We start from the raw sequence: 17,694 nt of genomic DNA, 5'->3' as shown, positions 1-17,694 counted from the left end.
CCCCCTTTACTTTTAATTTCTTGTCATGCAAGATGGGTTAATTCTGCTTTGCTTCCTGGGGTTGTGATCCTCAATGTCTGTTCCTACGATATTGTGTAAAATTCTTTGGAGTGCTGGTTTGGTGTTCATGAAGTTCCTAAGGTGTCTTTGCCATGAAAGTATCTTATTTCTCCATCCATTTTGAAAGATAGTTTTCCAGGGTAAATCAATCTGGGTTGGAGGCTGTTTTCTTTTAGGGCTTGGAATATGTCACTCCAAGCTCTTCTTGCCTTGATGGTTTGTGTTGAGAAGTCTGCTGTGATTCTGATAGAATTTCCTTTGTATGTGATTTGTTTCTTTTCTCTAACTGCTTGTAGAACTTTGTTCTTTTGTTGTGTTTCTGGAATCTTAACAATTATATGCCTATGTGTAGATTTTTTTGATGAAAGCTATTTGGAGTCCTATATGCCTCACTTATCTGTATGTCAAGCTCTTTTCCCCTGCTTGGGAAGTTTTCTGCCATTATTTCTGTGAAGAGATTTTTTATGTCATCTCCACTCTCTCCTGTTTCTTCATTGAGCCCAATCAGTCTTATGTTATACTTCTTTGCATCATCTAGCAGCTGCTCGATTGATTTCTCATGTTCCCTTATAATTCTGAAGCAATTTTTCTTTTCCTGGCCACTAATTGCAATCTTATCTTCTATATCTGAAATTCTGTCCTCACATTGGCTCATTCTGCTGTGTAGACTTTCAATGGAGTTTTTCATGTCCTGGAAATCTATTTGCATCTGTTTTATGGATTCCATTTGTTTCTTATGTTGGGATTCCATCATGTTCCTGAGCTCCTCTCTAGATTTATTAATCATGTCTTGCACTAGGGGCACAATTTCTCCTCTTATCTGAGAAATTATTTCTGATTTCATTTTCCAGATCCCCTTTTATTGCCAGTTCAGTGGGTCCAGGTGGTTGAGTATCAGAGTGTTCCATCTCATTTGCCTTTGGGGTTGCTGTAGGTGATCTGGAAGTCTGGTTTTAAGACTTGTTTACTTATTTTCTCATTTCTACGGGGGGGGGCTGTTAGCACCTGCACGGATTACCTCCTCTGAGCTGAGAGAGGTGAGACAGGGGCCGGGAGCAGCAGTAGGGATGGTGACCCAAAAGCCCTTTCCTGTGGGCTGGGAGCAGCAGGAAGGATAGTGACTGGGAAACCCCTTCCTCTGGACCAAGAGCAGTGGGATGGCGTCTCAGAAGCCCCTCCCTCTGGGCCGGGAGTGGTGGGAGGGATGGTGGCCCGGAAGCCCCTTCCTCTGGGCCAGGAGCAGTGGGACAGAAGGTGGCCCAAAAGCCCTTTCCTCTGGGCTGGGAGCAGCGGGAGGGATGGTGACTGGGAAACCCCTTCCTCTGGACCAGGAGCAGTGGGATGGCAGCTCAGAAGCCCATACCCCTGGGCCAGGGGCAGCATGACTCAGTACCATGGTCTGGTGGTCTGATGTCCTCTGCGTCTTTGTAGTGTGGAACCAGGTGGTTGTACAGAGGAGCAGTTGGGGGGGGGGAGTCCAGTGGATTGTTGCTGGGGCATGGGCTGATTTGGCCTCTTCTGCTTCTGCATGACTCGGAACCTCTGTAGGGTGTGGGCAGACCTGCCTGTCTGCAGCAGGGTGATTCGTCATCTTCCGCGTGACTCACTTAACATTTTCTTTCTAAGGAAAATTTCTCCTATATTGCCCAATAGAAGCTTTTTGGAGCCTACTTAGTATCTCAGTACCATATAATATGATATTTCACAATATTAATAGAAGTAAATTAATAAAAAATTATTGAGTTCTCTAAGAATCGCATTCTCTATTGTTGACCACACCATTACTATATATTATTTCCTGAAAACTGTTAAATTCTGAGCTATTATCGTTAAATATGGTAATTCATGTGTTAGTTCTTTTATGTGTTCTCTGATATGAAATTAGCATCATTATTTTCTCTAGATTTATAATTGTAATACCATGTGTGAATCTCTTATAAGTATACTGGTAAGAATGCCATCAGTTTAGCTTGAGTATTGCCACAATAATCAATAATGCTAGTAAAAATCGGATTCCTAGATCCAAACTGACTGGGCTTGAATACTAGCTCCACTATTTCCTACATTCATCATCCTGAGTAATTTACTTAGCATGTCAGAGTTTCAGTTTCCTTACCTGGATAATGAGAGTAAAGACATTTTTTATTATGTTTCTTATATTATACAATTTCAAATACTTAGACCAGTAGACCACTACTTGTTAAATAGTAAGAACTTAATAAATCTTGTTTATTCTCTTAATCATTACATTTTGTAACTAGAGTGGACTATAAACATAATCTATTATAGCTAAATATAAATCAAATATTTCACACAATCAAAATGATACAGATGATTTTTCTAAATATGTAAAAAGAAGATCGGTTCAAGTTTTAGAAAGAAAAACATAAGTAAGGTTAATTTACTAAGTATTTAAATTTATTACTTCATTTTGTATTTCAAATTTAGTAAACCGTATGTGACACAGAGTTTTCATTATCATGCTGGTTATGCATCATTTAATCACATTCTGTGCATGTATTTTAAGAATTCTAACTCATAATTTTTTCTTTAAAAAGGTTCTAAGACATCTATACATAGAATATTACCTAAAGAAAAACAACTACCTAAGTATTTATTACATTGATCTTATATAGCTTTTGTTCATAATCTTCTGCAATTTCCTTGTTCCCATAATCTAACCATAATGTTTGATTAATTACATGACATAGAACATTATTAAAATGAAAATGCATTATTTAATATGAGTTAAAAGGATATTATATCAGATCACAACACTTAAAAAAATCGACATCTATCTGTATCATTTTGGGGGCATATATCTATAATTCATTAAGATCTCATATCAATGACATTTTGATTATCAGCTAGGAAATACCAGCCATTTGTTTCCTTCTAAAAGGCATTTGCTGTATGTACTGAACCACTAAATATTAAACAGCTCTCGGGGTAACTGTAACTGTATTTCCTGGACAAGTTCCTCTTGAATTTAGAGGTAAGTAAATGTATAAAATCTCTATATGCCTTTCCTCTCATAGTAGTATTTGTGTTTAAGTTCCAAATTTGTTTCTTGATTTGCAATAATTATTTGTGTATATTATCATGTTTTATGAGTCTAGTCAGGGTACTTTTAGCATCTTTTTTATTCAAAGCAGCTAATCTGTATAATATGGATGAATAAATTTTGTTGATTTGCAAGATAAAATGCTATATTTTTACTACTATGAGTGCCTCTAAAGAACAAAAACCACAAGAGCTATGATTGTTAAATTTTACAAAATCCCCAAATAGTTTAATCTTTTTATATTCATACTGAGAAAAGTGACACTCAATACAACAATCAAGAACATATTTGAAACCTGCTGTCAGTAGTGAGTACAGATAAGGAGAATCACTATAATGAATCTTGAAACTTAGCATCTATTTGTCTCAAATTTTAGAAACTGAGAAATAAGTGCAGAGATACATATGTAGTATTATCTGATCATTTACTTGAACTATAAATTAGAATAAGTCTACCTTTTAACACTCAAAAGATTAACACTTTCTTTGTAACCTATTGAACTCTGAATACAATCCTTCTTTCTTCATATTATTGTGAATCATAAAGGTCAATCATATCTAAACTGATATCCAGTTAAGTAGTGGATCAGAATATGGCAACAGACAATGTAGGTGTTACACTGCTTCTCTAAGAATGTCTTTTTCTACTGCTTCTCAATCACACAGCAACCTTATAAATAGGGAAACTTTTCAGGAATATTGGGACAAATATGAAAGGTTTGTTGCATGAGTTTAGACAAGTCACTTAACTTCCATTTCCTGAGATTTTTCATTTATAAAGTGAAGGAATTAGACACAAAAGTTCTTCTGTCTTTGTAAAACTAGTATCTCTATCACCTACATTGTTTACAGCATCAATTCATAAGACTAAAAAATAATTTCCTTTGAAAACATTACAGTTTATTGGGTAAGAACATGAATTCTACAGCCAAAAAGCCTCTTTCCTTTACCACTCACTATATCTCAGATCTTGAATGTATTCTCTGCTTAGTTTTCTTATTCATAAAATGAGGAAGATTGCATTTAAACAAGCTAAACAAGATAATTACTCTCCTTTTCCTCACAATCGGAAGAATTAGAATTGCAAGTAAGGTCATACAAAAACAAAGCAAGCAATAGATCCTAAATAGATGGAAAGATTAGGATTAGTGCATTGAAATTAAAAAATTGACAAAGAAAAAAATATGCAAATGGCTAAAATTAGCAAAGATATAACTTCTCATCAAAACCAAATTGAAACCAAATGTGTGTGTTCATTCATTTCTTATCACTGCTATAACAAATTGGTAAAAACTTGTGGCTTTTCACAACATAAACCTTTGTTACTGTCATGGAGGAGAGAAGTATAAAATGAATCTCAATGGGCTAAAATCCAGTTGTTAGGCAATAGTTCTTTGTGGAGGCTTGGGGAACAATAGTTTTTCAGTTTCTAGAGACCACTCACATTCCTTGGATTCTGGTCCTTTTCCTCAGTCTTCACAACCTACAGCAGCACTTCCATCCTTCTGGCATCCCATCATTATGTTCTCCTTTTTAGGCTTGTTTCTTACTGAGCCTTTTGATTAAAATGGACCCATCTGGGTAATTCCAGATAACATACCTGTATTTTAGGTTATCTGATTAGCAACTTTAATTCTAGTGACAAATTTAATTTCCCCTTTACACATAAGACATCATATTTACAGGTTTCAAGGACTAAAGTGTAGGCCTCTTTTGGAGGCCCTTATTCTTCCTAGTACATATGTATGTACTATTTACATTGAAACACACAAAATATGATTTTTTTTAAATACTAATTTAAGAACCTATTTAAATCTATAGAGGTGCTATTTTTAAGTCTATGAAATTAAAGATCCTCTGAATCTGCCATAAGAATTAGGGAAAAATTGCATGACTTATTTTTTCTGGAGTTTACAAAGTGCAAAAATTATTTAAACTCTGAAAGACACAACAAACTATAAAAATTAAAAGTATCTTAAAATGGATATAATAATTTTATGTCAGAGTATGGGCTCAACAGCTAGTATATCTCTAAATTCAAATTCAAATTTTTCATTTAATAATTGTTTCATCTTTTTTTAAAAAAATTCTTCTATTGGTACATTTTAGGTCTACAATACATTTACTTTTCTCATTGGCAACTTGTACCTTTACATGATGTATTTTGGTTCTTATTTTTTCCCCTTTCCCTGCCTTCCCTTCACCTCTCCACCCTTCCCTATTTACAAAGACTTTGTTTCCATTTTTTACATTTCTCATAACTTTTCCTTTCCCTTCTTTCCTTTCCTCTAACCCTCCCACTTCCTCTACCCCTTTGGAACTTTTCCTCCTATTTCACACTATCAATTATTCATTTTAAGTATTGGTACATTTGAAGTATAAAATATAATGACATTTATCATTGGAAATTTGCACCTTTACATAATCGCTCTTGGTTCTTATTTTTCCCTATTCTCCTGCCCTCTCTTCAACCACTCCATTCCTCTCTATTTACAAAAATTTTTGTTTCCATTTTTCCATACTCTCATATTAATTCCATTCCCTTCTTTCCTTTCCCCTATCCCTCCCACTTCCCCATCCCCTTTGCTACTTTTCTTCCTATTTGACATTATCTATTATACCTTTTAGTCCTTATTCACACTTTCAGGTTCTCACACTAGAGAAACTATTCAGTATTTACACATGTGTGACCTATTTATTTCACTTAAGAGTATCGGCTCAATGTGCATCCATTTAGCTATAAATATCTCTAATTTCTCATTTTTTATGGCTGAGTAGTACTCTATTTATAAAAAAAACACATTTTCTTTACCCAGTCTCCAGTTGATGGGCACTTGGGCTGTTTCCAAGTTTTAGCTATTACAAATTGTCCTGCTATAAACATGGGCACACATATATCACTGTGGTATGATTCTTTTAATTCTTTGGGGAAGATACCCAGCAGGGGACTAGCTGGGTCAAATGGGATTTACAGTCCTAGTTCTTTGAGGTATCTCCATACTGATTTCCACAGTGGCTGCACCACTCTACACTCCCACCAGCAGTGGAACAGGGTTCCTCTTTTCCCACAGCCCCGCCAGCATTTGTTGTTGGTTGATTTCATGATAGCAATCATTCTTTCTGGAGTGAGGTGGAATCTCAGCAATGTTTTCATTTGCATCTCTCGAATGACCAGTGATGGTGAACATTTTTTCATGTATTTATTTGCTATTTCTACTTCATTACCTGAGAAATGTCTGTTCATTTCAGATGCTCATTTTCAGATTGGGTCTTTAAATTTGAGTAGTCTGATCTTTTTTGTCCTTTATAGATTTGAGATAGTAGGCCTTAGTCTGAGGAAAAGCAGGTGAAGAACTTTTTCTCACATTGTGGGTGGTCTCTTGACATTGCTGGTGGTTTCTCTTGCTGTGCAGAAGCTTTTCAGGAAGAAGAAATCCAACTTGTTGATTGTTTGTGCTAGTTCATGGGCAACTGAGGTTTTGTTCATAAAATCTTTTCGTACACCAATGTCTTCAAGAGTTCTACCTAACATCTGTTCCAGCCAGTTCAATGAGTCTGTTTTAATATTTAGATGTTTAATCCATTTTGACTTTAGTTGGGTGTATGGTGAGAAATATCGGTCTAGTTTCAGTCTTTGGCAAGTTGAAACCCAATTTTTCCAACACCATTTATTAAAGAGGGTATCTTTCCTCCAGTGAGGGTATTTGGCTCCTTTGACAAGGATGAGGTGGCTGAGTGTGTCTAGAGTTGACACTTCGTCTTCTCATCTGTTCCACTGGTCCTCAGGTCTGTTTCTTTGCCAGTACCATACTGTTTTTTCAGAGTAACTTTGTCATATAATTTCAAGTTTGGGGTTTTAGTACTCCCTGCCATGTCTCTGTTACCTAGAATTTCTTTTGCTATTCTGGGTTGCTTCTTGTTCCAAAAGAATTTTTGGATTGTTTTCTCAAGGTCCATGAAGTATGCTGCTGGGATTTCACTGGCATTGCATTGAATCTATATAGCAGTTTTGGAAGTACGGCCATTTTCACTATGTTGATCCTTCCTACGGAGGAGCAAGTGCTGTCTTTTCATTTTGTGATATCATTTTCAATCTCTCTTTTCAAAGTGCTATAGTTTTCAGAGAAGAGGTCTTTGATTTCTTTTGTTAGGTTGATTCCTAGTTATTTCAGTTGTTTGGATGCTATTGTGAAAGGAATTGTTTGCCCTGTTTCTCTCTCAGTGAGTCTGTTGTTCATGTAGAGGAACGTTATTGATTTTTGTGTGTTGACCTTCTATTCAGCTACTTTACTGAATTTGCTTATTAAGTCTAGAAGACTTTTGATGGAGCTCTTGAGGTCTTCCATATAGAATATCATGTCTTCTGCAAATAATGACAATTTGAATTCTTTATTTCCTATCTTTACTCCTTTATCTTGTCTAATTGCCATGGCTAATGTTTCCAAAAGTATATTGCACAAGAGTGTTGATAGTGGATATCCTTGTCTTGTTCCTGATTTTAGTGTGAAGGATTTCTTTTTTTTTTTTTTTTTCATTTTTTGAAATAGATGTTCTCTACCTCAATCTGATAAAAGCTATCTATTCCAATTTTTTGTAGGGTTTTTATCATAAATGTGCATTGGATTTTCTCAAATGCTTTTTCTGCATCTATGGAGATAATTATATGATTTATGTCCTTTGCTCTCTTGATACAGTGTATTACATTGATTGATCTGTGCATGTTGAACCATCCCTGCACCCCTGAGATGAATCCCACTTGGTCAGGTTGTATGACCTTCTTGATGATCTTCTGCATTCTATTTGCCATTATCTTATTCAGGATGTTTGCATATATGTTCATTATTGAGATTGGTCTGTAGTTCTTTTTTATGGTTAAATCTTTCTCTTCTTTGGGGATCAAGGTGATGCTAGCTTCCAGGAATGAATTTGGGATATTGCTTCCATTTCAACTTCATTGAAGAGTTTAAAGAGTAGTGGCAGTAGTTCCTCTCTAAATGTCTTGTAGAATTCAGCAGTGAAGCTGTCAGGATGCAGACATTTCTTAGTTGGTAAGATTTTAATTTCATTGGTTGATATTGGGTTGTTTAGAATTTTTCGGTCTTCTTCATTCAACTTGGTAATTCATATGTGTCTAGGAATCTGTCCATTTCTTCTGTGTTTTCCATCTTATTGGTGTATAGGTTCTGGAAGTAGGTGTGGATGATCCTCTGGATTTCTGCTAGATCTGTTGAAATTTCTCCCTTTTCATTCCTAAATGCATGGATTTGGGCCTTTTCTTTCCTTTTTCTGATAAGGTTGGCTAAGGGTTTGTCAATTTTGTTGATTCTTTTGAAGAACCAACTATTGGCTTCATTAATTTTTTGTATCATTCTCTTAGTCTCCATTGAATTGATTTCTGCTTTGATCTTTACAATTTCCTCCTTTGTATGAGCTTTAGGATTGTCCTGTTCTTTTTGTAGAAGTTTGAGGTTCAGCATCAGGTTGTTTAATTCAGCTCACTCTGTTTTCCTAATATGTGCATTCACTGCTATGAATTTCGTTCATAAGACAGCTTTCATTGTGTCCCATAGATTCTGATATGTTGTATTGTCATTGTCATTTAATTGAAGGAACTGCTGATTTCTTCTTTAATTTCCTCTGTGACACATTGTTTATTCAGAAGTGTGTTGTTCAGTTTCCATGTGTTTAAAAAATTTTTGTGGTTTCTTTTGCTATGAATCTCCAATTTCATCACACTGTGGTCTGATAATATACATGGGATAACTTTAATTTATTTGCATTTATTTAAACATGCTCTATGAGCGAGTATGTGGTCTATTTTGGAGAATGACCCATGTGCAGCTGAAAAGAATATGTATTCTGATTTTGTGGGGTGGAACTCTCTGTAAACATCTGTTAAGTTCATTTGTTGAAGAGTATGATGGAGTTCTAGTATTTCATTATTTATTTTTTGTCTAGTTGATCTATCTATTTGTGACAGTGGGGTATTGACGTTCCTCATTACAATTGTATTAGTGCATACGTGACTTTTTATGTCTGTTAGAATTTGTTTTATATAGTTGGGCACACTAGTGTTTGGTGGCTAGAAATTTATGATTGTCATCTCTTCCTCTTGGATTGTTCACTTTACAAGGATGTAGTGTCCTCCTTTGTCTCTCTTAATCAGTGTTGCTTTGAAATCTACTTGATCTGCAAAGAGAATAGCTACTCCTTTTTGGGGGATTCCCTTCACATGGAGTATTTTTTTCCACCCTTTATCTTTCAGTATATGAGGTTCTTTTTGATTTAAGTGTGTTTCTTGTATGCAGCATATTGTTGGATTTTGCTTCTTGACCCATTCTGCCAGTCTATTTCTTTTGATCAGTGAATTGAGACCATTAATATTGATGGTTATGGCTGATACATATTCAGTTATCATTGTCATGACTTTTTCTTTTGGTTGGATCCTCCCCCTTTACATTTAATATCTTGTCATGCCTGATGGATTCATTCTGCTGTGCTTCCTGGGGTTTTGATCCTCATTTTCTGTTCCTAGTATATTACCTAAAATTTTTAGCAGTGCTAGTTTGTTATTTATGAAGTTCCTAAGGTGCTATTTGTCATGAAAGTATCTTATTTCTCTGTAGGGAACAGGGGAAGGGGATGTTACCAGAAGCTCTGCAGTGAGTCCTGGTCTCCTGTGAGCCACGGCAGCACACGGCAAATTACAGGAAAGGTAGAAAAATGAGACTAAGAAGCTGAGCTTTGGGTCTGATCAGTGCTGCTCTGGGCGGCAAAGACAAAAGCCCCCAGCTTACCACACCTTTTATTCAGTACCTCTTAACAAATGACTTGCAGAGAATTCAGTACATCGGGAGAAACAAATGTAACAAATGACTTGCAGAGAGTTCAATAGTTCACATTGGGATAAACAAGGTGTAACAGAAGGCTTGCAGAGAGTTCAGTACATCTCGGGCAAACAAGATGTTAACAGTCCAAGAGCAATGAGGAACTGAGCAGATGTTTGTTCTCCCAGGATATTTCTTGTCCTGGAGAATCACAGCATCACTGGATCACTGAAGTCTCAGTTGTGACCAGAGGCCAAACTGGAGTTATTCTGTAGCTTGGCTGTAGGCAAGAGAACTAGGCTAACCAAATGATTTTTCCCTAGAATTATGTAGCATTGCTCCCAACATTTCTCCATCAATTTTGAAAGATAGCTTTGCAGGGTACATCAACCTGGGTTGGAGGCTGTTTTCCTTTAGGGCTTGGAGTATGTTACTCCAAGTTCTTCTTGCCTTGAGAGTTTGCATTGAGAAGTCTGCTGTGATTCTGATGGGTTTTTCTTTGTATGCGATTTGTTTCTTTTCTCTAACTGCTTGTCCAACTTTGTTCTGTTGAGTTTCTGGAATCTTAACAATTATATGCCTAGGTGTAGAATTTTTTTTTTTATCATGGCTACTTGGAGTCCTATATGCTTCACTTATCTATATGTCAAGTTCTTTTCCCCTGCTTGGGAAGTTTTCTGCCATTCCTTCTCTGAACAGTTTTTATGTCATCTGCACTCTCTACTGTTTCTTCCTGATGTTGTTCTTCTTTGCATTGTCTAGCAGATGCTGGATTGATTTCTCATGTTCCTTTACAATTTTGAAGAAATTTTTCTTTTCCTGGTCACTAATTGCAATCTTATATTCTATATCTGAAATTCTGTCTTCACATTGGTTCATTGTGCTGTGTAGATTTTCAATTGAGTTTTTGATCTCCTGGAAATCTGTTTGCATCTGTTTATGGATTCCATTTTTTTCCTATGTTGGGATTCCATCATGCTCCTCAGCTCCTCTCTAGATTTATTAATCACGTCTTGCACTACTAGCACAATCTCTGGTTTTATCTGAGAAATTATTTCTGATTTCATTTTTTCCAGATTCTTTTTGGTTGCCAGTTCAGGGAGTCCAGGTGGTTGAGTATCAGATTGTTCCATCTAATTTCCCTTTGAGGTTGCTGTAGGTGATCTGGAAGTGTAGTTTTGAGACCTATTTACTTATCTTCTCATTTGTATGGGAGGTGGGGGTGCAATTGGTGCCTGCACGGCTCACCTCTGGGCTGGGAGCATTGGAACAGCAGCCCAGAAGCCCCTTCCTCTGGGCTGGGAGCGGTGGAGCCTGTGTCATCTTTAGTAAGTCACTTAACCACTCTACACTTTAGTTTCCTATTGTGTAAATCAGAATTCAAAATATGACCTAAATGACTGAAAATAGAGGACAGACTATTTTGAAAGGAGACTGGTGCTAGGGAGAAATGGGAGAAAGGAGAAGGCAAGAAGGGTCGTAGGAAACATGTATTTTTCCAAAGCACAATATATGGAAATGTTACAATGAAAGCTATGAATTTGCACAATCAATATGAATGAATAATAATAATAATAAAATCATGAAATACTAATTTAATGAGATAATATATCACTAGAAAAGTGCCTGGCACAACATTAACTGGCATATACATTTTATTATTTATTACTACTAAGGTACAATAAAATTTTAAACTATTCAACCAAAAGGACTAGTTTAGTAGAAATACATTGGTAAAATTAAGAGTAATAAATCATAACTTATTTTCTCAAATGACCAACTACATTATGGAACAAAGATACAGTGTAAAAATAAATATTTTGTACATGTGTATAATGCCAAATTTATTTAATATAAAATCCTTCCTATATGTTATAAAAAGCTAAGTAATAAAATGGAAAACATATATGTTACTATCTTCTTAATAAAATGTGATGCGCAACCACTTTGGAAAAGTAGTTTGAGAGGTTTTTGCAAAATAAAACACACCATTAACTATATAGTATCAAACAATTGCATTCCTTGCTATTTATCCAAAGGAGTTGAAAACACGTCCACATGGAAACACTTGTACAGATGTTTATGGTAGTTTTATTCATAATTGCCAAAGCGTAAAATTATCCAAAATGCACTTCACTAGGTGACTGGAGAAATAAACTATTGTAGATTCAGAAATGGGCTATTATTCAACAATTAAATGAAATGAGTCAGTGAGGCATAAAAATACGTAGATACAGGAAACTTAAATATATATTGCTAAAGTGAATGAAGCCAGTCTGAAAATGCTGTATTATAACAGATCCATGACTTTCTGGAGGATACAAAACTATAGAGACAGTAAAACAATCAGTGGCTTCTAGGAATGTGATGAGGTAGAAAACCACAGAGGTCTTCTAAGATAAATGAAATTATTCTGAAATGATATATTGATAGATAGCTATAATTAAAATTGTTCCAAATCCTAAAGTGAATCCTAATAAACTATGCTCTTTGGCAGACATTATGTGTTAATGTAAACTTGTTGATTATTACAAATGTGCAAGTCTGGAAGAGAGTTTTTATGTGAGGTGATTCATGTGTAAGAGCAAAAAGCATTTAGAATATCTCTGTTACTTCCATTCAATATTGCTGTGAAAAATTACTCTTAAAATACAAAATGTATTTTTAAAATAAAAAAGGGTCAATTTTCTCTAAAGATACTCTGGGAGTAAAATTGTAAATGAATAATTCATCCTCAATCCTTCCATTGCTGGAGACTTTATGGCAAAATTTTATTTTATTTTTGTAAATTTTAATATAACAAAAGCAGTTATTAATAAAGAAAATATAAAAGCCATTCTATGAAAGAAATTTTCATAACACAAAATTATTAGAAAATAACAATAGTAAATTCACTGTGCATCATGATCTAAAAAGAATATATTTTCATTTGCTAATCTCTTAGCTCATTTCCTAATAATACTATATGATTTTTCTTTGCTTAAAACATTTTAGATATTTGTAAAGTATCTCAAATTCTGTATAATTTTGAACAATTTCTTCCTATTTCACTGTATTTATTATTCTTTTTTTGGTACCAGGGATCAATGTATTTATTATTCTTTTTGGTCTTTATTGTCACTTTTGGTTCCTCACAGCAGAGAGACAGTGGAATATTTACAAATATGTGTTTGATTTATTTCACTTAAAATTATGTTCTCAATGTGCATCCATTTACCTATAAATGTCTCAAGTTTATCCTTCTTTATGGCTGAATAGTACTCCATGATGTAAAAGAACCACATCTTTCTTATCCATTCATCACATGATAGGCATTTGGGTTGTTTCCAAGATTTAGATATTACCAATTGTGCCACTATAAACATGGATGCACATATATCACTATGGTATGATGCTTTTAATTCTTTGGGGAAAATACCCAGCAGGGGACTACCTGGGTCAAATGGGACCTCTAATCCTAGTTTTTTTGAGGAATTTCCACACTGATTTCCACAGCGGTGGCACAAGACTACACTACCACCAACAGTGGAGAAGAATTCTTTTCTCCCCACAGGCCTTCCAGTATTTATTGTTGGATTATTTCTTGACAATAGCCATTCTTTCTGGGGTTAGATGGCATCTCAGTGTTGTTTTAATTTGAACTTCTTAAATGACAAGTGACACTGAATATTTTTTCATGTGTTTATTTGCTGTTTCTACTTCATTTGAGAAGTGTGCATTTATCTCAGATGCCCATTTTTGAATTATTTCTTTAAATTTGGATGGACTGATTTTTTTTCAATTCTTTATATGTCTGGGACCACTGACTAGAAATGTTTTCCAACTCAGTGGGTTTTCTCTTCACTCTGTTGATGACTTATTTATTTTGCAAAAGTTTTTTAATAAGATGAGGTCTCATTTGTTCATTTTTTGTAGTATTTCCCATACAGTATGGGTTTGTTCATGAAATCTTTACCTACTCCTATGTCCTCGAGTGTTCTATTCTCTCTTTCAGAAGATTTAGTATTTCTGTTTTAATATTTAAATCTTTGATCCATTTTGATTTTAGATTAGTGCATGGTAAGAGACATGTGTCTAGTTTTAGTCTTCATAATGTAAAAGTCAGTTTTCCCAGCAGCATTTATTAAAGAGGCTATCTTTCTTCCAGTGAACATATTTGGCCTTTTTGTTGAAGCTAAGGTGGTTAAGTGTGTTTGAGGTTCTTTCTCCATCTCCTAGTCTGTTCCATTGATCTTCAGGTCTTTTTTTGGGGGGGGCATTACCATGCTACTTTTATCACAGAATCTCTGTAGTATAATTTCAAGCCAGGGGTTGTGATGCCTTCTCCCTTGCCTTTGTTGTCCAGAATTGTTTTTGCTATTCCAGGTCTCTTCTTGTTCCAAATGAATTTTTGGAATGTCTTCTCAAGTTCTGTGAGGTGTGCTAATGGTATTTTGATGGGGATTGTGTTAATTCTGCATAACAATATTGAGTATGACCATCTTCACTATGTTGGTTCTTCCTACACAAGAGCAAGAGATATCTTCCCATTTTCTGATATCCTCTTCAATCTCCTTTTTCAGAGTACTGTAATTTTCATTGTAAAGATGTTTTACTTCATTTGTGAGATTGATTCCTAAGTATTTCATTTTTTGATGCTATTGGGAAAAAGGTAATGTTTCACTAATTTCACTCTGTGAGTTTGTTATTTCTGTACAGGAATGCTATTGCTTTTTGAGTGTTGACTTTGTACACAGCTATGCCACTGAATTTGGTTGTAAATCCAGAAGTCTTTTGGTGGAATTTTTGGGGTCTTCTATGTAACGTATCATGTCTTCCACAAATAATGATAATTTAACTACTTCCTTCCCTGTCTTTATCCTTTTTATTTCTTTCTCTTCTCCAATTGCTCTGACTAAAGTTTCCAATACTCTATTGAGTAAGAGTGGTGATAATGGACATCCTTGTCTTGTTTCTGAAGAGTGAAAGCTTTCAGTTTTTGACCATTTAGTATGATGTTTGCTTTTGGTTTCTCATAGGGGCTTTTATCAGATTGAGGTAAAGACCATTTATTCCAATTTAATGTAGAATTTTTATCATGAATGGATGTTGGACTTTGTTAAATGCTTTTTCTGCATCTTTTGAGGTGATCATATGATTTTTATCTTTGACTCTGTTGATATGGTGTATTACGTTTATTGATTTCCATATATTGAACCATCCTTGCATCCCTGGGGTGAATCCTACTTGGTCATGGTCCATCATCTTCATGATGATTTGCTGCATTCTGTTTGCCAGTATCTTATTGAGGATATTTGCATCTATGTTTATTAAGGATATTGTCCTGTAGTTCTCTTTTTAGTTTGGGTCTTTCTCTGGGTTGGTATTAGGGTAATACTTGCTTCCAGGAATGATTTTAGGAGTATTGCTTCCCTTTCAATTTCATTGAAGAGTTTGAAATGTAAAATTTCTTGTAGAATTTAGCAGTGAAACCATCAGGGCCTGGGCTTTTCTTTGTTGGTAGGTTTTTAATTACATTTTCAATTTCATTACTGATATTGGGTTATTTAGAATTTTTATTTTTTCATGATTCAGCTTTGGTAATTCATATATATCTGGCAATCTGTCCATTTCTTCTGTGCTCTCTATATTATTAGAGCACTGGTTCTCTAGGTAGATGTTGTTGATCGTCTGACTTTCTAAAGGATCCATTGTGAATTCACCCTCTTCATTCCTTATGTCATGAATTTGAGTCTTTTTGTTCCTGTTTTTTATTAGATTAGCTAAGGTTTTATAAATTTTTTAAGGCTTTCAAAGATCAACTCTTCAATTAATTGATTCTTTATGTTATTTTCTTAGTCTCAATTGTATTACTGTCTGCTCTGATCTTTATAATTTCCTGTCTTGTATGAAATTTGGGCTTGACTTGTGCTTCTTTTACTAGATGTTTGAGGCTCAGCATTAGGTTATTTATTTGAGCTCATTCTGTTTTCCTGGTATGAGAATTTACTGCTATGCATTTTCCTCTTAGGACTGCCTTCATTGTGTCCCATAGGTTCTGATATCTTATATGGGCATTATCACTTAATTGTATATACTGTCTAATTTGTTCTTTCATTTCATCTGTGACCCCTTGGTTGTTCACCAGGATGTTATTTAATTTCTATGTATTTATGCAGTTTTTGTGGATTATTTTCCTGTTGATTTCCAGTTTCACTGCACTATGGTCTGATAATATGCATGGGATAGTTTCAATTCCATTGCATTTACTTAAGCATGTTCTATGAGCTAGTATGTGGTTCATTTTGGAAAATTTCCCATGTGCAGCTGAAAAGAATGTTTATTTTTATATTGTGGTATGAAATACACTGTAGACATCCACTAAGTCCATTTGTTCACAGGTTTTGTTCAGTTCTGATATTTCTTTCATTTATTTTTTGTCTAGTTGATCTGTCTGTTTGTGACAATTGGGTATTAAGGTCCCTTACTATAATTGTATGAGTACTTATTTGATTTTTCATGTCTCATAATATTTGTTTTACATAGTTGGGTGCACTGGTATTTGGTGCATATATATTTATGATTGTTATCGCTTCCTATTGGATTGTTCCTGTTACAAGAATGTGATGACCTTTGTCTCTCTTAATCAGTCTTGGCTTGAAATCCACTTTGTCTGCAAACAGTATAGCTACCTCTGCTTTTTTCTGGCTTCTTATAGCATGAAGTATTATTTTCCATCCTTTGACTTTTAATCTATGAATTTCCATTAGGGTTAAATGTGTTTCCTGTATGCAGCAAATTATTGGATCTTGTCTCTTGATCCATTCTGCCAGTCTGTTTCTTTTGATTCATGAGTTCAGACCATTTACATTGATGGCATTGATTGGCATATCCTGTCACGTTATTGTCCTCCTGTTGGTTTCCTGTCTTTTCCTTCTGTTTAATTGCTTGCCTTGCCTGGTGACTTCTTTCTATAGATGTTTTGGAGTTGTGTTCTTCATTGTCACTTCCTAAAATATTTTTCAGGGCATTTTGTAGAGCTAGTTTAGTGGACATGAAACTCTTCATTTGTTCTTTGTCATGAAAGTCTCTTATTTCTCCACTGAATTTGAAAGGTAGTTTTGCAGAGTACATCAATCTAGGTTGGAAGGTGTTTTATTTTGGAACCTGGAGTACTTCACTCCAAGCTCTCCTTGACTTAAGAGTTTGTGTTGAGAAGTCTTCTATGATTTTGATGGGTTTTCTTTGTAGGCGATTTATTTCTTTTCTCTTAACAGCTTTTAGTAATCTATTCTTGTGCTGAATTTCTGGGATTTTGATAATTATATACCTTGGTATGGATTTATTTTGGTCATGTTTTGTTGGTGTTCTATATGACTCACTTATTTGCATAATAAATTCCTTTTCCATGTTTGGTAAGTTTTCTACCATTACTTCTTTGAAAAATGTGGAATGATTCATGAATTTATGTGTCATCCTTGTGCATGGGCTATGCTAAGCTTCTCTATATCAGTCCAGTTTTAGTATATGTGCTGCTGAAGCATGCAATGTAGCAGGTTTTATTAGCATTGTTTAAGATGATATTTTGACTCTAATTGGTAATTCATACAGCCAAAATCATTGGTAGATCTAGGCCTTTTCATGTCACTACATTCTGTTTGCACTGAGAGTATAAAATTACAGGTTATCTTATTGGTCATAATCAGGGTTCATTTAAAATTATGGGTTGGCTAATAAATGAGCAAAAGAGAATCCACAAAATTTC

At 34.9% G+C, this 17,694-nt stretch overlaps 1 non-coding gene across 1 annotated transcript; it reads right to left on the bottom strand.

Annotated features, from left to right (window-relative positions):
- Window positions 1–17,370: 17,370 nt before the first annotated feature.
- LOC147822502 (U6 spliceosomal RNA) lies at window positions 17,371–17,473 on the bottom strand. Its single transcript, XR_015445624.1, has one exon. It is a non-coding gene; the product is annotated as a U6 spliceosomal RNA (small nuclear RNA).
- Window positions 17,474–17,694: the final 221 nt, after the last annotated feature.

This window comes from Heterocephalus glaber, unplaced genomic scaffold (genome assembly GCF_053883595.1).
Source record: "Heterocephalus glaber isolate CG9 unplaced genomic scaffold, H.glaber_assembly_v1.0 deba00001613, whole genome shotgun sequence".
Taxonomy (NCBI): domain Eukaryota; kingdom Metazoa; phylum Chordata; class Mammalia; order Rodentia; family Bathyergidae; genus Heterocephalus; species Heterocephalus glaber.
The sequence above is the reverse complement of the archived record's forward strand: the minus strand, read 5'-3'. Positions and strand labels throughout refer to the sequence as shown.